Source organism: Protopterus annectens, chromosome 1.part2, assembly GCF_019279795.1.
Source record: "Protopterus annectens isolate FY-2018-M chromosome 1.part2, PAN1.0, whole genome shotgun sequence".
Classification (NCBI taxonomy): Eukaryota; Metazoa; Chordata; order Ceratodontiformes; family Protopteridae; genus Protopterus; species Protopterus annectens.
The window spans coordinates 202,019,645-202,042,231 of NC_056727.1; the positions used below are offsets into that span (position 1 = coordinate 202,019,645).

General features: G+C 39.9%; 1 protein-coding gene across 4 annotated transcripts in view; it reads left to right on the top strand.

Annotated features, from left to right (window-relative positions):
- Positions 1–22,587, top strand: part of EHBP1 (EH domain binding protein 1) — a 3,513,379-nt gene that overhangs the window by 2,194,172 nt on the left and 1,296,620 nt on the right. The gene's annotated exons all lie outside the window — the stretch shown is intronic.

Consider the following 22,587-nt stretch of genomic DNA (forward strand, 5'->3'; position numbering starts at 1 on the left):
ATCACATTATTAGTAAAAATTTGAAGAACATTTCCCATTGTCGTCTTCATGCACTGTACATTTATCATCATAAATAATATTGTTGTTTAAATTATGGTTTCCTGTTTTCCATACCAACCAACCATCTCACATCACTCATTTTTAATCATTATTTTGTATGCACCAATTCCAAATATTCCATTCATTTTATGTACTCTACTTTCTCTCTCCTTTAAAGATCCAACCTCCATTTAATTTATTTTATAGTGCACAATACATCCTCTGAGGTTGGCATAGTCTTTGATTTTATTATTATTGCCTTTTTGACTGTCAACAGCATTAAACTTGACAAGTTCTTACTATTTCTTGGCATTTCTAATTGTAACCATTAACTCAAAAACATCACCACCTTCATTACTATAAATTGTTTCCCCAAAATTTGTATGGAAACATTCTGTAAGGAGCAGTTAAAATCAGTCATCTCCCTGCATTCCTAGAGTGCATACCCCCAGTTTCCACTCCCTACCCCTTCACGTCTCTAACACCTATTCCCCATCTGGGGGAGATCTTTTGAAGTCTACTCTGTATATAAGAATACTTTTGAAAACATCTCAACACAGGTATTCCAAATACAGTAAACTCTCAATTAACCGGCTCCCATGGGGATTGGTAGATGCCGGATAACTGTAGTTTCTGGTTGCATGAGAGTTACTATTAAAAATAGGCCTGACTAATACTGTACCCTATACTATTTGTTTGGTTTGACTTGTTCTCAGGTTGGGAAGAGAGGAAATTTATTCCTGTCTTCCTTTTTGAAAAGCTAAAACTCTAAAAATGTAAGGTATGTTTCTGTAGGGGGAAACAAAAAGTGCAACACATGAAAATTGTACTGTATAGCAATGATTTTTTTCCTGGCTGCTTGAGTTCCTTTTACCTGAGAGTTTACTGTAGTGTGGACTTATATCTCTTCCCATTCTTTCTTTGTAATTTGTTAGTCTACTCCCAATCCTTTTTAAGTGCCTGTGATTGATTCTTATAGTTATGTAAAATCTTCTATATTGTGCTTATTATCCTTTTTTAATAACAACACCTAATGTTCATCATACTGTTCATTGTTGCTGTCCTTACTCCTGGAATATCCTGCCATGCAGGTAGCCCATGGATGGCTAGTATTCCAAAGGCATTCCCTCCCTCAGGACTTTGATTGATTTCTTCTTTCCAGTGCAGAGGCATAGATAGTAAAACAAGGTGAATTAGCCAACACCATCTCCAGATATTTCCTTCTTTGTAGTTGCATTTGTCATTTTCACCACAGCGTAGTTCATTAGTTGGCTGAAAAAGTCTCCTTAGACAAATAAATACCCCATGGAGATTTCTTTTCTTTCTTTTCCTTATGGTTTACTGTCTAATGTTGCAGCTAATATCTGCCTCATATCTTTTTTTCAGCTAAGGTTAATAGTTATTTATTCTGTGGAATCCAGTAAAACACAAGGATTATCCACATTGAATGTCCTTTTTGTCTCGTGCCTAAGCATTATTCTTGTCCTCACTGAGGATCATTTATCTTCAAGACAATCTTTTGTTGCCATTGATCTTTCCAGAAGTATGCTCTGAAAAACCCTGGTCTTGGGCCAATATGCCATTGTCCAAGCTCTCCCTTCCTCCTGAAAAGAAATATTCCGATAGGAAGGAGAAGCAGATGGAAACTGATAATATGACCGATGGCTCAGAGTTTCTGCAGTCCAGTGATACTGTACAAGTTGAAGTACCTTTGCAGCCTTCAAATGCAAAAGCTTTTTTTTGGCTGTGACTTGTGGCACAACCTCTTTGCAGGCACCCATACTTTGGTTTCTGGGATATCTTCCTGGACCAAGTTCTCCAAGATATTTTTGACAGCTGAAGATCCTCTGGCAACTAAGGTATTTATTTTGATTATGGAGGGGGAAGGCAGGATCCCCAAATATTTGCATGTGAGGAGGTTCTTGACAGTCATCTTGAGGTTTCAGTTCCCTACCAGAGACCCTAGGCCCTAAACTTAGTAGGCAGAAGACATAGAAAGCTAAGCAGGTGAAGCCCAACTTGTCTTGACCCAACCCTACCTGGGCTTTAGATACTGTGGTTCAGTTAACTGAAACTCTTATGTCTTATCTGAAGTCTAAGACCCCATGGCCAGATATGCCATTGGTGTCAGTTGTCCCTTCTAAGAAGAGATAGGATGGAGTTCCCTGAGAGTCTGACTCATCTGACTCAGAAACTAATGGACTAACCTATGTAGGTAGGTTCCCATCAGGTGAGACTGTAATCTCAGACACTGAGGACACCCTGTCCTCTGCTTCTCCACCAGACAACTTTGCCTTTTGGGATAGTCTCTACTGAATGAAAGAGACCTTTCATTTTGATTCCATGGAACACTCTGAAGCCCAGCAGAGGTATATAGCCTTCACAAGGTTCCCAGAACCCAGGCACCTTCCTGGTCCTCCACAGCTAGAAGTCCGGGAGGATGTTTTTAGAATGCATTCCTAGAGCCTTACTCATCACCAATGTTCCTAGGAAGCTGAGCCATTGTATAGGGTCAAGGACTTCCAAATAAAAAAAAAATACATAACTCTTTAGCTGATCCATATGCGGTGCCCCTAAATCCTAGCAAGAAAGCAGTTTCAGCTCCTGCCAGGAATCACATCCCAAATGACAAAGAGAGCAGGGCTGTTGCTATATTTGAGAAAAAAGTATACACTGCTGCTACCTTGGCTTTCAGGGCTTTAAACTACCAGTTCCACATACTTTATTACCAACATACCCTGTTAGAGCTGATGAGGAACAAATTAGTGGAGACCGAGGATAAAGAACCGAAACAGGAGTTGTTGGACGTATGTGACCTCTCTTACCAGGTAGACAAACACTCCAAAATAGTAACTCCGATGCTTTGGATAAATTTTTCAAGATAGCAGCAAAGGTACAGTCATTTGAATGCATTCCTGACTGAGGGTATTTCTGGTTGGACCCACTGTTCAAGATGTGTACAAGAGAGTGGAAGAGAAGGGTACCTTTTTCAGACATTTGTGCTTAGGTGAAGCAGGAATTTGGCCTGTCTTTCATATCCCAGACAAGAGTCCATCAGATCTGGCAAGAGGAAGGTCCAGAAAAGAATGGTAAGATAAACACAGGGAGAAGCCTGGGGGCCATCAGGGCGGAGATGTCCTGAAGGAGATGAAGGTCATCCATAACATAAGCTGACTTCCCCTTCCCCAGAGCTACCTCAGTGCCACTCCTCTCTTTCCCATCCCTGTCTAAAACTTGGAGGGCACTCATCTGCCTTTGTAGAAGATTGGAAGGTAGTCAGCCAGAATAAGTCGGTGCTAAACATCATAAAAGATAAATACACTCTCCAGTTCTTAGACCCCCCCCCCCAACCCAGAGATATTCGACCAGATCCTGGAGACCAGATTCAGTTTAGCCCACTGGTTTTCAGAGGCATTTTAGAGGAAAGGGTCATAGGAAGAGCTCCTTTGAGGATATAAGGCACAGGGTTTTACTACAGACTGTTCCTAGTCCCAAGAAAAGGGGGTTCTTAGACCCATACTAGATCTTTTCCATGTATACCAATACCCAAAAGTACCAAAATTCAAAATACTTACAATTGCTACTCCTGCGGATAGCAAAATCACAGACACTTCCTAAGATTTGCGGAGGGAGGTGCATTGTCACTTCACCACCTTGCTCTGTGGCTTCTTCACTGTACCGCCCAGAGTGTTCATCTGGCTCCAGTAATTGCTTTCTGCTGGACAAAGGACCTTTAGATATTCCCTTATCTAGACAAGTACCTTATTTTAAGGAATTCCCACAAGGTGCCTTGAATACCATGAACTTCATAGGTTGCTTTAGGGAATGGGGCCACAGTCAACAGAGAGAAATTCTCTCTGATTCTTTCTCAGAAATTGACATTTTTGGGAGGAAGTCTGTACACTACCTAGTGCAGTGCTTTCCTCCATCAGGGCAAACTGGAGATTCTGGAAGATTTCTTTAAAACTCTTGCCCAAAGAAGAAAAAATCACATCCAGAGAATATCTAAAGTTGCTAGGGTACATGATAACATGTATGAATATCTCAGGTTGCCAGGGTACATGGCAACATGTATTTTGATGGTGCTCTTAGCACTCCTAATTAGAGAAGATTCAATGGTACTGGAGTCAACACCTCCTTCACTTGGAAACTCTGCTGCCATGCATAATGAAGGATATCTCATAGTGGAAGTAGCAGCGTCTGCTAAACAAACGAGTGTTCTTTTACAATCTGTAACCTGCTATGACCAGCAATTCTACTAAACAACGGAGTGCCCTTTTAACATCTGTAATATGCTATGACCTTGATAACAGACTCCTCGGACGTGGCACATGGCGCTCCTGTGATGGACCTACAGGTCTAACTATGGGTCTAAGGGACTTGGAAACACTGGATGAGGGAAAAAATGTATACTTCAACAACGTAGAAATGATTATCCTTATTTTGGCATGCAGGGGATAGTCTTACAGTAGCAAATGGTTAGTCTTGCAGGTGCGGCGAAACAACACTAGAGTGATGCAATACAAAAGCAAGGAGGTGCTCACTCCTACTGCTATGCAGATTAGTCACGAGAACATAGGAAAATGCAGCAGAGAGGGGAATATCTCAGAAGCCCACATTATATTCCTTCAGATCATAAAGTAACAATAAGCAAGCTGAACAGTACTTAATGCAGACCCCCATAAATGAATGCTACACAGGGAAACATTCTTAGATCTAACCAACAGTTGGGGTGTTCGGAGATGGGTGTATTTGACTGTTATCTGAACATGCAGCTGAGGTAATTTTGCTCAGGGCTAGTACCACCTTGAGGCTGGAAAGCAGATGTCTTCTCCCTGGATTGGCAGGTCTGCTTTTCTATGCTTTCCTTCCCATTCCCTTGATCCCCATGGTTTTGGTAAAAGTTCAAGAGCACAGTGCAAAAATAATCCGTATGCCTCCTTTTTGGTCAAAACAGCACTATTTCCCTCTCCTATACAGCTTAGCAAGAGGATAGCATGAGATGTTACCTCAGCAAGTGGACCTTCTAAGTCAGGATAATGGGTCCCTGCTACACCCCATTCTAACCACAGAGAGGCTGACAACCTGTATGATCTCATCATAATTCCAGACAAACATTTTCTGAGGGAATGATAAACATTATGTAGAAGGCTAGAAAAAGCAGCTAAAAAATTATACCTAACATAATGGAAAAGTTTTCCTTCTGGTGCCATTCTTGGGACTTTGACCCCAGAAAGGCTAAGGTTGCAGTGGTGCTGGCATACTTCTGAGATATATTCTGGCTCAGCTTGTCCATCCATAAAAGCTCGTTCTTTTACAATTTCAGCTTGCCTACTCATTGAACCCTCTCAGTGTTCTAGCCTCAGTTAAGCATTTTTTAAGAAGAGTCATTCACTTTAGGCCATCGAGGAGAGAGAAGGCTACACATGGGGTCATTATGTACATGTTAGAGAAGTTAGCAATACTCCTTGTGAACTAGAACCATCATGCCTTATTTGGTTTATCTTCTGGCAAATGTTATTCCTAGTGCCAGTGACCTATGCTTGATATTTTTCTCAAATGCAAGCATTAATGTGCAAAGAGCATTTTTAGTGTTCCGACCAGACAGAATGGCTTTATAATCAGCCCTTCTGTTGTTGCCTAAAATGGTTACTGAATTTACCTTGAAACAGATTATTCAGCTTCCAGTGTCTTTTCCTAAAGCTCAGAATTCGGGAGAAAAGACCCTACATTCCCTTGATATGGGTGGACAGCTGATATTCTACCTGCATAGAGCAAAAGAGTTCAGGAAAACCAATCAACCATTTGTCTCTTTTGCAAAAGGGAAAGAGGCCAAGCATGTTAACAAGCAAACCCTTTCCAAGTGACTGAGGCATTTTATTATATTTTGATGTCACCCTCATGGGAAACAGGCCAAGGCCACATTAGAGCATATTCAACTAGAGTTACAACTGACACCAAAGTTTTTCTTGGAGGAGTCTTCACCCAGACCATCTTAGAGGATGCCACTTGGTTGATCCTCTGTACACACGTTTCTTCAACCATAACAACTTAGGGGCTACATCTAGAGCAAGAGCAGGATTTGCATTTCTTATCCTTCAGTGCCCGATTTCTAAGTAGTTCTTCCATTCCCTCCAGATCTCACTGAATTGGGAATCTTCCCAAGAGTGAGTATTGCAACAGTGAACACTGCAATGAGCATAGTAGATTTCTTTTAGGAACTTACCATTAATATAGATTTGAGTAGTTTAATTGTTGCACTCCAACCTCCCTCCCACCATTCCCCTTGTCTTTTTCTGCTCTCACTGGGTCCTTTTGGGAGTGGGAAGACAGTGCTATCTTATTATCCCCTTCCTCCACTTATTGCTAAAATAACTTGTGCAGCAATAATATTTACTGCTAATATCTTTGTTTTATTTTCATTTATTTTGTATCCTGAAAATGTTTTAAAATGTTTCAAAATATTCCACAGCACCAGGGTATCCTGTGGTGGGTGTATCATATATATTATAGTATAATCTACGAACAGAGCTGTTATCTATTTATTACCATACCAGTTATATCCTTAGATTTGTGAGCCCATTATTTTTGTTGGTAAAGGCTCCAAATATAAGGCAAGAAAATCCCTACCTGAATCCCCTCCAATTTGCCAGGTACCCCTAACACCTTTATTTACTTCTGTTCTCTGAGTCTTCATAATAGTCTCCTTATAATTGTATTATTTTAGTGGAAAATACAAAAGTTGGCATTGTTCGACAAAGAAAATCCCAACAGATTGTGTCAAATGCTTTCTCTGTGTCCAAGCTCACCAGCAGTAATGGTGCTTTATTGTGTTCTGATTCCCTCTGAATCATGATTGATCTACTAATATTGTCTCCCTTCTACAAACCAAGACTGATCCATGTGTATCAATTATGGTTGTATTTTTGTTATTGTCTCAGCTAATATTGACACAAACATTATATGAGCATGATTTACAATAAAATTGGTCTGTACAATGCTCTGGGATTCTGTCACTTCTGTACATTATTAAACAATGCCTTCCAAGTCTTCCCTCCCAATATTCAAACGTTTATAGAAATGCCATCTTTTCCAAGGGATTTCCCTGTGGATTCACTTTCTATTAGCTGCTGTTTATTTGTTGTTTTTTGTTTGATTGATTGGTTTAATTTATTTTTGTATCTATTCTGGCCATCAGCAATTGAGCCTCTTCTTCTTCTAACATTGGAAAATGTAATTGTCCATAAATATTTCAAGTTACATCTTATCCTGATTGTCCCACTCCTCGGCCTTATATAAATGTTCGTATAATTTCTGAAATGTTTCCTCTTGTCTAATTGGGATCTCTAGTTATTCTTTTTGTTCTAGGGTCTTTGGATTTTCTTACTATTCTTTCTACTTTCTCTTGTCTTCGATGTTATGCTAAGAACATCTGTGGTGTAAGATTATCAAAATGTAGCAACATCTTTTCTAAACTTGATCATTTTGTCTCCTAATAGTCTGGACTGATGACAACTATGACTCTACAACTGTTCCTCCTCCTCCTGTTCTGAATTATTCCCCCTGTTATTCTATGGTGTTTAAACCTTTGCCAACCCTTCTAAGTATTTTCTATTTCCATTCTCCCATGCTTTCTTCTCCATCATGTCTTCTACATTTTTGATCCATTTTCTTCTTGTTCCAGTTGCTGGCAAGCACTTCAGGGAAAGCTTCTGGTTCTTAAAGTGTTTTCTTGTCATTAAGTATTTAGGAAAGTGCCACTGTCCATCCTTAATTTTATTGCCCTGCATCTGCATCCTAATCCTCACATGGACATCATCAGATATAGTTATTGGATAAATCTCGGTACTTTCAGTCAGGTGAACTTGTTGCTGTGATGATCAGATTCTATCCAACCTGACCTATTTATTGCACGTTTTAGAATATGTGGATTCTGTTTGAGCTGCTGCTACTGAAGTAATATCCATACCAAATAATGTCATATATTTCTTAAAAATATATTCTTTCTTGTAATCTCCAATATACCCTCACTATTGTGAGTCAAATTTAACTTACCACCCATAATTAAAATGCCCTGATGAAAACTTGTTTCCCCTTGAAATCCTTAACTTTTCCTAGTGAGCAGGGGTGTAGCAAGGATTTTCAAATTTGTACTCACAGCTCTCAAACTGCTACCCCCCTCCCCAGCCAAGCTACGGCCATTCTCGTAATTCACGGTTCGCTCTTTTATTGTCGATGAAGAGGCATTCGCTGTAATGCCTCTTCAGTAATATAATATAGATTCACTCAAACTCGGTTCCTTGAATTGAAAATGAACCTGAAAGTCAGTTCTTTGAAAAATGTAGCATGGTAGTTGGGGTAGAGGATTCATGCTTTTGTTTTCTGTAACTAAGGTACATACATGTTTTGAGCTTGCGTAAATTACTAACCACCTTCTACCCCTAACTAGGGTGTTTAATTCACACACACACCCCCCTACCTACCTCTTAGTGCAAGAAATATGGACAAAGCCTAAAATAAACAGGGACAGATATTAAATAATGCTCTCGTGAACTTAGAAAGTTGCTAGAATAACAGGATTTGTGCTAATATGAATTTTTCTAAAGGACATGAAGTCTCAAACTCAAATGTCTGTCATTATTTAGCAACTTCAGCCTTCAATGATTTTCTAGAAAATCACAAAATTTATGAGGAACAGACAAAAAATATGGGGCAAAAATCTGGACATTCTGCAAAATGTGGACAGTTGAGAGGTATGCTACCTACCTACCTCACACACACACCCTCTCAACCTCTTCGACAACAAACCCATAAATAAAACTGAGGCAAAGGCCCAAAAATAAGGACTTTTTTTAAATGTTGCTCTTATAAACTTAGAAAGATAATAGAATAGTAGTAGGTCTTGCATTAGTACAAATTTTCTGAAAGGTATGAAATCTGAAACTCAAATGTCGGCCATTATTTTCTAATTTGCCAGAAAACCGCAATTTTATGAAAAACGGACCAAAAATGTGATGCAAAAATATAAAATTGCCAGACAATACAGCTGGGAACCTGTCAAAGAAGGGACACCATTTTAATATGAGCACTGTTAACTTGAGCAGCTGACAAAATTAGAGAATCTACATGCATTTCTGAAATAAAAGTAATGTATAACTCTTATCATTACAGTTATTTATAATTGTAAACCCTTCACGTTTTCTTCCAAAATTGCTATTTTGCAGAGAGATTATTAGGGGGAGAGCAACATTTTGAGCCAAAACTGGGGACAGTTGAGAGGTTTGGATATTCCTAATTCTATAAAGCGATTTGCACATACCTCTCAACCTCTTAATGCAGGAAATCTGGACAAGGCCAAATATATTGGGGGAACATACAAATAGTACTAAAAATTGATCTTGTATAAACTTAAGACAGTTGATAGAATAACAGGTCTTGCTTTAGCATGCATTTTTCTGAAGATTATGACGTCTGAAACTTCACGTCGGTCATTATTTAGTGACTTCATTCCTAAATGATTTGCCAGAAAAGTTTTATTTTGCATTTTACAGCACGAACACCAATAAATATCTGCTAAACAAAGCAATGCAGTCTGACAATGAAACTAGACTTAGCATTAAAACTTCTCTGCCCTTGAAACTCACATTCATTGAAACAGCATTGAAACCCACATTCAAAGAAAATACATTTTGCCAGTGGCATGTAAAGATTAACTTTGGGCTGTTTTCAGATCATAGGCCCCTTGCACATGAAACATACACGTGCTCTTTGATACACCTTCCTGATTGTATTAAATTATATTCCTTGTACAGTACAGTATAGTTGTTAGAGAGCGTTTTAAATTTGTTTTGAACATTTTTCCAGTAAACAATGAAACAAAATGCATGCACCAATAATGACAAAACAGCCCAATTCAGAACATTTCAGTCATAAAAGTCTACTCAGACTTCTACAGTCCACCAGTATCAGTAAATGTGCACAATCTCTGAACTAGTAAAAGCCATCTACATAATTCCACATTAAAGAAATCTGTAACTAATGAAGAGGCTGCTGCTAGCAAACAACTTTATATTTCATGGTTTCATCTACAAATAAATTATCTGTTGCCCTTGAGGAATAAATTGCCTATGTTGCATTAAAAAAAATTATATGCTGGTAATATTGCAATAGGAAATGGATGGCAAACTGCTAACAGGTTCATAGTTACTACTAGATATCTTTGCCAAAAAGGACTACAGCATCCACCCCCCCCCCCCTTTACAACACAGTACAGTATCAGCAATGCATCTACCTACTGTGGGAGAAGAACCCACAGCCTTCTGCATCAAAAGTAAGTACACTACCTGTTGTGCTGTTAACAGTATAAGCAGACTCAGTATAAGCAGCACTAAACTTTAGTTCCCCTGCAGCTCTCAGCTCCTTGTAAAATGTACTCGACACTCAGCTGTATCTCTGAACTTTACAGCACAAGAAATCTGGAAAAAGCCAACATTTATTGAGGGGGGGGGACAAAAGCCGAAAAACCAGGGACATATTTTAAACATTGCTTGTATAATTTTGGAAAGTTGCTAGAATAAAATGTTGTGTTACCACCATGCATGTCTTGAACCCAGAACCATATCCCCTACAGTCAGTGCAACATACCACTATGCTAAATCAGCAGTTTGAAAAATAGGAAGACTGAAACTTAATGGCTATCATTTAGATAGCTCTCAACCTCTTAGCACAAAAACCTGGACAAACAATGCCAATAATGAAGGAATACAAATTCAGTTCTCACTTCACATCTTAGCACAAAAAACCTGGACAAACAACAAAAACAATAATGGGGGAAGTACAACTTCAGTTCTCACTTCTCACCATAGCTCACAGCTGTTTCTAACAAATCTGAACAAAGCTCAGAAATTATGGTGGTTAGGGACTTTAGGTGCTTCTTACCCTGAAGCAAAGGTACAGGGTTTGAGCCTGAACACCTATAGCCAGCAGGTGTATTATGTGGGGGGGCATTTTCACACACACATACGCGCACACACTCACCCTCCTTACCTGATAATACACACACTCACTCCTTAGCTGATAATACACACACTCACTCCTTACCTGATAATACACACACACTCACTCCTTACCTGATAATACACACACACTCGCTCCTTACTTGATAATACACACACACTCGCTCCTTACCTGATAATACACACACACTCGCTCCTTACCTGATAATACACACACACTCACTCCTTACCTGATAATACACACACACACACATTCACTCCTTACCTGATAATACACACACACACACACACTCACTCCTTACCTGATAATACACACACACACACACACACACACACACACACACACACACACTCACTCACTCACTCCTTACCTGATAATACACACATACACACACACACACACACACACACACACACACACACACACACACACACACACACACACACACACACTCCTTACCTGAAAATACACACACACTCCTTACCTGATAATACACACACACACACTCCTTACCTGATAATACACACACACTTCTTACCTGATAATACACACACACACACTCCTTACCTGATAATACACACACATACTCCTTACCTGATAATACACACACACTCCTTACCTGATAATACACACACACACACACACACACACACACACACACACACACACACACACACACACACACTCCTTACCTGATAATACACACACACACACGCTACTCCGTTCACCCGATTGCCTTCAACACACCCCTTACCCAATAATAAACACACACTCACTCCTTACCTGATAATACACACACACTCGCTCCTTACCTGATAATACACACACACTCGCTCCTTACCTGATAATACACACACACTCGCTCCTTACCTGATAATACACACACACTCACTCCTTACCTAATAATACACACACGCACACACACACACTCCTTACCTGATAATACACACACACACACACACACACACACACACACACACACACACACACACACACACACACACACTCCTTACCCGATAATACACACACACACACACACACACACTCCTTACCCGATAATACACACACACACTCCTTACCCGATAACACACACACACACTCCTTACCCGATAATACACACACACACACTCCTTACCTGATAATGCACACACACTCCTTACCTGATAATACACACACACACTCCTTACTTGATAATACACACACACGCTACTCTGTTCACCCGATTGCCTTCAACACACCCCTTACCTGATAATACACACACACACTACTCCGTTCAACCAATTGCCTTCAACACACCCCTTACCCGATAATCCGTTCACCCGATTGCCTTCGTGATCACCGCAACGATAATCCCTATAGCCTTGCCCTTCCACTTACTACAACTGCACATTTCTCGCCACAACGATAGTCCTGATTGCCTTGCCCTTCCCGCTCGCAGCCAGCCAGACATGACATGAGCTTCACTACAACTACACATTTCCCACTCGTAGCCAGCCAGCTGGACATGACGTGAGCTCAATTCCAACTGGCTGGTATGTAGCCATGAAATGTTCTTTAAAGGAGCCAACGCTGTTTAAAAAAAGAAAAATATGTACTTTTTTAATTAAAAAAGCTACCCCCTCTTCTAAAGAATTTGTACTGAAATCAGTACAGTGCGTATGCCTCCCGAAGTCCCTGCTAGTGAGCATATAAACACATTTCAAACTGAACCTCCTCCTTTGCCAATAGCCTCTCAGTGCCAGAAAATCTATCATTACTATCTTTTTTCTTATTTGTCACTGTTGGAGCTCCTCTCCTTATTTGTATAATTTCTCTCTTCCTTTACCCCTGATATTCTGCTGAGTATCCACTTTGAAACCCTTGTGTCTTCAAGTTTACATTCTCATAAATGTCCAGATATGTTTCCTGCAGCATTACTGTTTACACCCTACAACTTCTTAATGTAGGACATCACCCTTCACTTTTATCTGTCCCAGTAAGGTCATTTATATTTTGTATAAATGTTGACAAATGCAGTCATTCTAACCAGTAAACATCAGTATTGCTAACAATGCCTGACATTCCTTTTGCACATAATATTCCGTATGACAATGTATGTAAACACGCTTAGCTGGCAGGTGCAATTTCTATATATTAATCACTTAATCTCATTTAGAAGTCATGTTACCTTTTTTTTCAAATGCTGCAATTCTTAACACCCTCTCCCTTTCCCTCCTAATGCACACACACACACATTTCATACATTAAAAATAAAATAAAAAAAAGAAACCTTCCAGCTATACGCTAATGCTTCAGTTCAGTAGCATCTTGCACAGGCTTTACTTAGCAAAAACATATGATTTTGCCTATGTTCATTCTAAAGCTAATGTGTCTCCGTTGCTATGTAATTTCTGTTTCCCATCTCTAGTGTAGAGAACCACTTTCATATATATATAGTTAAACATATTATCTGATGCTGACAATCTTCGTTTTATCCTTGATGGATGGGTTCGTTTCCGATATCGGAACCAACTCAGCAATTACTACAGCTCGCGCCAGCCAAAAACTCTTGAGCTTCACCTCTACCAAGAATCCCTGTCTCTCAATTACCTCAGATCTCATTTGCCGCTTTCCAAAAATGGTCGCATCTAGCTACTAGTCTAGAGCACTAGAGGGTTTAGGAACATTTTTGTCTGTTTTCTTACAGTTTCTGCCTCTTTTCCCTTTCATCTTGTGTATTTCTCTGAGTATCATCATTGATACCGTTCCCCTTTACACTTTTGTGTATTTCCTATTATTGCTGATAGTTCCCCCCTCTCTCTCTTAGTCTTTTTCTCATCCCTGTACACGCTTGTGTATTCCTGTTACTATGATCGCTGATGGTACCTTTTTCCTGTTTTTCCTTCCTTCATAAAAAAAAAAAAATAAGTAAAAATAATATCCTTTCTGCTGTTACTTTCCCTTTCTTTGTGCAGTGATATTTCTTCGGGTAATTTTTTTCTAGCTGCTTTCCCTGCTTTGATATGGCTGAGAAGTGTAAGGGCCCTTCTGATTTCAAAAAATGTCAGAAGTGTGGCCATAAAATTCCCTCATCAGACTTTCATTTGTTGTGTGTGTATTGTCTTGGCCCTCACCACTTACAGGAAGATTGCAGCATTTGTCACACCTTTAGCCATAGGGCTCTTGTGGAAAGGCATAATAAGCTTCTTTTAAAAGGACTTCCTTCATCCTTTGGTGAAGCCTTATCAGCTGTACATAAAACAAAGACAGATGTTTCATCACCTTCATCATCCTCTTCTGTGGAAAAATGTAAGAAAAGAAGTCTCTTAGATCCAAAAGCCAAGAAATTAAAGACCTTGGTTCTGAAAGTTCCACAGAACCAAAGGCCTCTGCTGCTGAAACTCCTTTGCCAATGTGCATTCTGGCACCGACTGCAATTTTGAGCCCTTCAACATCGAAGGCATCGATACAGGAATTGACTATTGCTTCTCCTGCTAAGATCACTTTTCCTAGAAACACCTATTCTCCATCGATTGATCTCTTTGCTGGGGAGTTCCCTGAAGTATTTTTGCAGAGGCCTATGTCCCCTTCCACATTGTCCATCCGCTTCCCCAAAAGTCTTTCAGAACTTGAAGTGGAGAGGCTAGTTAATAAAATTTTATGGGCTAGAGGGCTTTCATGGCGCATTTTGGTACCGAAACATCATTTACACCATTAACTACTACTCCTTGAACCTTGTCGGAGGTCTTAGTCCTCTGTTCTGGATCTCCCGGTGGCAACTGTACCTGCTCCAGAGTTGTTCACTTTTTCAGAGCCAGTAGTTACCCTGAGCTCTTCCATTGTTTCTGAACCAGAGACCTTCTGGAGCCATGGCTACTCCGTCGGTTCCAGGGGACATGTCTCAACTCCAGGTTTTCGGAGTCATCCTTTGTCTTGAATTAGTTCAGCTGTGGCTTCAGTCTGGAGGGCCAGTTCTTCATTGTGGGGAGTGACCCTGGTTCTGAGGCAGTCCTTCTCGGTAATGGGCTCCCTTCCCTCTTCAGGGGAGCCAGCCTTCAAGGCTATGCAGAGGGCCCGTTCTCTTGCAGAAAATCAGTTGACCTTGGAACAGGTACCTCCCTCTACTTCAGTTATTTCTCCTGCCTCTCCACTGGGACAGCAGGTGCTGAAGCCTCAGGTGTCACAGGCACAGGTACTGTCATCTTCTGATACCTCCCCAGATTATCCCCTGAGGAGGTCCCTCAGAAAAAGATTTGCAAAAGGATGCACTTAGATTCTGCCTAGGAATCAGTCACCGAAGACACAGATTTTGATGGGGGGAAGGGGCCCCATGGTCACCATCTGAAGATGTTTTATTTGGAGGCATCTTGGAAATTTTAAAACAGAGGGGTAGCTGGAAGTCCCAAAACCCCTCCTCTGAGGAATCTGTTTACCTTCAGGCTTTCAGCACCCACCCGTCTGCCTCTTGGGTGACACCACCCACTGATGAACTCATTAAGTTGATTTCTCAGCAGACATGGAAGGCTCCAGACACCATCAAGCCCATCCCCAAAAGACCTAACAAAATATTTTTTGCTTCCGAAGATAAACAGTTTTGGGCTAAGGTGTTGACTGTAGATTGTTCATATAGTCCGTCGCTAAAAAAAAACTTGTTGAGAAGAGTTCTTCTGTCCATCCTTCCAATAGGGAGTCTCAGGCCATGGACAGACTTGGGAAGTGGGTCTACACTTCATCAACCTTCACCATAAGGTCCTTGAAGTTTTTGACACATTTCACCAGACTCCAATGGGATCTGATTAGAGTTGTCAGACACCCTGGCAGGAACTGTAGCTAAAGGAGTTCAAGAGAAAGTGGATTCCCAGTTAGCCACCCTGGAGTCTGTGTCCAATTCGTCCATGAGGCTGATCACTCATACAGCTGAAGGGATGCTTAGAGCAGTAGGTACAGGTGAAGCCATAAGGAGACACGCCCGGAAGCACCTTTGTGACTCGTGGAACCATTCAAGTCTTCTTTCATCAGTGCTTCTTTTGACAGAACATCCTTGTTTGGCCCTAAAGTAAAAGAGACTTTATCCAGGTGTGAGAAGGATGGTAAGACCCTTTCTGCTATGGGTGTATGTTTCTCCACCCTTCAAAAGTCCTTCTGTATGAACCAGAGGAGTGGTGGAAAAATGTGCTTCAAGAAATCCCAAGGGCCTTTCCAAGACACACATGGAGTGAGTTCCCCCAGGGGCAGAAGGGGGAACCAAAACGGAACAAGCTGGTGGTCCGCAAAATCAGGGCTTCGGGGATTCCTTCCCAGGCAAGCCCTTTCCGCATTCCTGAAGGGAAGCCTGATTGTCTTCCTCTGGAGGCAGTCAGGCAATGCTTATGCTTGCACTTAAATGCCTGTCTAAACTTAATAAAAAATTCCTGGGTGCAACAGATCATATCCAGAGGCTATATCATTCCTTTTCTCAACCTTCCCCCATTCACAAGAAAATCCCTGATGTCCCACCTAATCAGAGGCATTCAGCAGTATAAGAAATCCAGAAACTGCTAAGCACACGAGTCATCCAACAAGTCCCTCCAGACCAAGAAGGATCCAAAACCAACTCAAGATTCTTTTTAGTGCCAAAAAAGACCAGGGACGGGAGACCAACTTTGGATCTCAGTGTACTGAACAAATCTTTTCGGCAAACAAAGTTCTGGATGGTCATGGTACAGTCTGTTCTTCCCTTTCTGAAGGAAGATGACTGGATGTGCTAAGTAGACCTTCAGGATGTGTATTACTATATAAAAATGGAGAAAAGCTCCAGAAGTTTCCTCTACTTCCGGCTGGGAGACAGTCATACCAATTCAGAGTACTGCCCTTTGGTCTCAGCACAGCCCCCAGGGTGTTCACCAAATGCAAGGCAGTAGTAGCAGCTCACTTGAGACTGCAAGGATTCCGAGTGTTTCCATATTTAGATGACTGGCTTATAACCGCTTCGACCAAGCATCAGTTAATAGTAGCCAGAGACTACACTCTCAACATCTGTGCCCATCTGGGGATTGCTGTCAGTCTAGCAAAGTCACATTTAACCCCGACACAAAATTTAGAATTCATAGGGGCAGTACTGAATAAACAATGATAGCATGTCTCCCTCCGGAATGACATCAGAGAATTGTGGTTCATGTTGAAAAGTTAATTCACAGAAAGAAGGTTCAAGAACGATTAGTCTTGCAAGCTCTAGGATCCATGGCAGCTTCTATAACTCTAGTACCTTTATCCAGGTTACATATGAGAATTTTGCAATGGCTACTATCTTCTCAGTGGTCTCTCCTTCACCACCCGATGTCGGACCAAATTCTGATCAACAACCATTATAGAGTGGATCTTCTTTGGTGGATACATTCAGAGCAAATTCATTACAGTTGTCCCTTTGTTTTTCCAGAGCCCATGGCCATAATAACCATGGACAACTCCCAGATGGGGTGTGGGTGCATTATCTGGGCAAAGACGGTCCAAGGCACTTGGTTCCCATTAGAGAACAACTTCCATATCTTCCACATCAGTGTCCTGGAGATAGCGGTGATTCTTGAGTTGCAGGCCTTTCAGACAGCTATTCCTCAGGGGACTATTGCAATTTAGACAATATGTCAGTGCTTTGGTGCATCAGCAAGCAGGGAGGAACCAAGTCTTACCCTCTTTGTCGAGAAGCCCTCAGAGTGTGGCAGTGAGCGACCTTGTCCAACCACTTTCTAATACCAACGCACATTCCAGGGAGTTCCAGTGTGATCGCAGACTAGCTGAGCAGATGCATCATTCAGCCTCATGAGTGGTCTCTCAATCCAGAAGTGGCAACAATGATATTCCATCATTAGGGTCAACCTTGCTGCGACCTGTTTGCCTCTCTCCTAAACAACATGTGCAGCAATTACTTCGCCTTGATTCCCCCTGTGGGAAAGTCACCCAGAGATGCTCTCCTCCATTATTGGCCCCTCCAGTCTTCTGTATGCCTCCCCCCCCCCAATACCTCTAATTCCCAAATTTTTACTGAAAGCACTTAGTTTGGAGAGTACAGTAATTGTCATTACTCCCTTTTGGCCTTGACAGATTTGTTTCCCCTTTCTTTGGCCTTACTTGATTCAACAACGTTGGATTCTGGACCCAGTGCCAGATCTCCTGCCCCATCCAGACATTCTTGTTTACCTAAATGTTTTGAACCTCAAGCTGACTGCATGGTTCCACCAATTCCATTAATTGCCAAGCACCCTAATATGTCCTTTCCAGTACGCCACATCCCTTTATAAGCTCATAAACCTTCTACTAAAAAAATATATTTAAGCAAGTGGAAGAGACTTATAATTTGGGCCCATGAAAAGCAAATTAATCCCTTTTCTACTTCAGTAGAGCATGTTTTAGATTTCTTAGCATCTCTGTTCAATGCTGGGGCTCTCCATCCACCATCAAACTATAATTGGCTGCAATTTCTAATTTTCACAGTGGTTTAGAAGAACATTCTTTATCCTCTCACAGGCTTTGAAAACCGTTCTTAAGAGGCACACTTTTGTTAAAACCCCTGTTCAAAGTTCTGACTCCTCCTTGGGACCTGAACTTAGTGCTTCAGGCGGTAATACATTCTCCCCCTCTGTGGAATGCAATCTTAAGTTTTTAACTTGGAAGACACTCTTTTCGGTAGCCATTGCTTCAGCCAAAAGACTATCAGAAATCCAGGCCTTTTCATCTAAACATCCTTACTTAGTTTTCCATAAGGATAGGGTATCTTTACGAACTAACCTCTCCTTCCTGCCCAAGGTAGTATCTGAAGCTAACATTAACCAGACTATTAATTTACCAGTCTTCTTCCCTAATCACTCTAACAAAGGAAAATACACCCTACATTTACTAGATGTCCATAGACAGTTACGTTTCTGTCTTCACAGAACAAAACATGTAAGACAATAAAGTCAACTGTTTGCTTCTTTTTCCAGTGCAAAGTTGGGTAAGGCAATCAGCATGATTACCCTCTCGAAGTGGTTGAAAGACTGCATTTCATTCATTTATGATAAAAATAAATTAACCTTGCCTAATCCTGTCAGAAAACATTATACAAGGGCTATAGCCACTTCAGAGGTCTTCCAATCTAGAGCTTTAATGGATGATATATGTGCAGCAGCTACTTGGGCTTCTCCCCATACCTTTATTACTCATTACAAACAACTTGGTATCTAGGGGAAGATCATACTTTGGCTTGATGGTGCTCAGGAATATCCTAACATGAGTCCACCCAAGCTTTTAGGTAGCTGGGGACTCTTGTCTCATCTGTCAGTGATAAAATGAAGATTGACAACATCAGATAAAGAAGTTGTGTACTCACCACAACATTCCATCTGTGTTGTTTATCTTCATTTATCCTTGACTTCCCTCCTTTCCATCCCCCAACCTTTAAGACTTTTTGGTAGAGCGGATTGTATATCCTTGAATTTTATGATTATTCAAGCATAGTAGATAAGACTTCCGTCTGGCTTACTTCCTGTAAATCTATATACATTTATATATGTGTGTGTGTGTGTGTGTGTGTGTGTGTGTGTGTGTGTGTGTGTGTGTGTGTGTGTGTGTGTATATATATATATATATATATATATATATATATATAAACTGCAACAATAAAAAGATTTATCCAGCACTAGTATAAATATCTCTAAAGTCTGAACGCATTATGTTCTAGAACCAATTTCAATAATTTTGACAAAAACTCAATCTCACCATCCATAAACTCTTGAGAAAACTCAAGCCATAATTTCACAGCACGTATACCACCATCATGTGGTATGCTAATATACAGGGACTGAACATTTAAAGTACAAATAAATGATTTTACGGGAGCCTGTACATCCTCCATCAGTTCTAAAAACTGTGATGTAACTCTGATATGGGCTGGCAGAAAATTTAACAAAGACTTTAATTTAAACTCCAAATATACAGAAAGGGGTTCTGTTATAGACCCCTGTCCAGACACAATAGGTCTGCCAGGAGGGTTGTTAATATTTTTATGAATCTTTGGCAAGATATAAAAATAGGGAGGTCTAGGATCATCACGTCAGTTGTAGGACCAGATTATGACTACTAAAACCCCTCATTTTTATAGTCAGTAAGAAATTTGTCTGTAATAGTTATAAATGTAGATAAGGGGGTTAAAAGACATTTTGACATAAGAATACACATTATTCAATTGTCTCAACACCTCCTTGTCATAATCATTAGAATCCCAAGGAACAATTGCACCCCCCTTATCTACTTTTTACTACTACCACATTTTCATTCTTTTTCAAATTATTCAAAGCAACCTTCTTTAGCTTGCTTAAATTATAAGAATATTTTTTAAAAATGTGGTTCTGACTTAAGTGCAAGTCCCGCAACACACGCTGTTCAAACATATGAACTGACAGATGATACGGAGGCTGAAACGAAGATTTTCTAAATTGAAATGTTTTACTATAGGCATCACCAATATCCCTTTGCCTGTAAAAACTTAAGATTTAGATTACGAAAACACCTTTTCATATCCATCACAACAGAATGCTGTGAAACCAAAAATGCAGGAGCAAAACCTAAGCCTTTGTTTAACAGTTCTTCATGTTTGGATAAAATGGTGGATGTTAAATTAACAACTAATTGGTCTTCAGATATAATGTCATTATTGTTGTTTATTGTTTCTTCAGGTTGCCTCTGTATATTGCTTTCAATCTTTCTGCTGTTATATTTTCTACCTCCTCTTCTGAAGGGGCTCTTGACCGTTTATACACTGGTGACACTTCTTCATAATTGCCCATAATCTCTCCCTCAGTATCCATGTTAGAAAATTTGGAAGAAAAATCAGATACACTGGATTCAGTGTTGGTGTTATTCGGAGTTTTTCTCAATGTGGAACGGACTCCCTTTCTTTTAGACCTATTTTCTTTCTTCTGTTGCTCCGAATATCAGATAGCACGCGTCTTGGCCTTCCAAGTAGACATGGTATTATTTCTATAATCACCGAGGTCGCGATTATATTTCTTTAGCCTTTGTCAAAATCATTCATTTCCTTGTTAGCCCTTACATGTCGTTTCTGAAAATCACTATTATCCACATATTTTTGTATGCTTTCATGACTAGTAGAAAGCTTCTCTGTTAGTGTTAACAATTGCTTGTCATAAAATTCAACCCGTAATTCCAGAAACATCTTGGAAGGTACAAATTGTACTTTCCACCATTTAGAAATGAATTGTTCATCATCTGTACTTACCCCAGGTTCAACATATACCTGTAAACCTCAGGGTGCAGTGTTAGCTGATAGATAGGCTTATAGGAATTTAATATGCCAAACATTACATGTAACCTTCATAGAACAGTCCATAAAAGTTTTACAGCATTCTTCCATATCTTTAAGTTCAGTATTGCATGTTCTGGTACTATTAATTTCACTTGTGAAAAATGTGAAATCATTTTTATCTTCAGCAATTTTATAATAAAACTGCTTTAAATCTAAGCTTTTAGCCATATCGATAGCCTACATCATAAAATACTCAAAAACTATTACTGCGTTACTGGTCATATAGTAGAGATATCGGGCAGTACCAACTATTAAAATGTGAACCACATTGCTGTACAGGGATTCAAAGTACGACACAAACAACTAAAAGATGTATCCCGCACTAGTATAAATATCTCTAAAGTCCGTTCTAGTGCAGCATAATGCAGAGAGTCCATTCCCAATATAAATAGTCACAAAACGCTGTTATCAAACAGAAAATCTGCATGCAAAAAATGTAGCCAAAAACTTCCTTTTAAACTTCCCAATAAATGTAAACAGTCTTCATAGTACTTATTGTTTTCAAACAGTTAATTCAACATGAAATAATATATCCAAATGCTTCCTTTTAAATTTCCCAGTTTTAATCTCACCACTGCGCAAAATACATTAAAATGACATCCTTATACCAAATGGTTACATTTCACCATAATGTTCCATCTGTGTTGTCTGTCTTCATTTGTCCTTGACTTGCCTCCATTCCCTCCCCTGACCTTTAAGACTTTTTGGTGGAGCGGGATCATATATCTTTGAATTGTTATGATTATTCAAGCACAAAAGGTAAGGCTTCCATCTGGCTTACTTCCTGTATGTGTGTGTGTATATCTATCTATATATATAGATATATATATATATAGATATATATATATATAGATATATATATATATATATATATATATATATATATATCTATATATATATATATATATCTATATATATATATATATATATATATATATATAAACTGTATATATGTTTCACATGTTTGCATACTTTCTGCAAACTCGATCTGAGGTAATTGAGAGAGAGAGAGTCTGGATAAAGGTGAAGCTCGAGAGTTTTTGACTGGAGCGAGCTGTAGTAACGTCCGAGTCAGTTCCGATATCAGAACCGAACCCTTCTGTCAAGGATAAATGAAGATAGACAACACAGATGGAACGTTATGGTGAGAACATAACTTCTTTTTTACTAATCTAAGAAAAGGTTCTGACCCAGTTTTAGCCTTTTTTTTTTTTTTT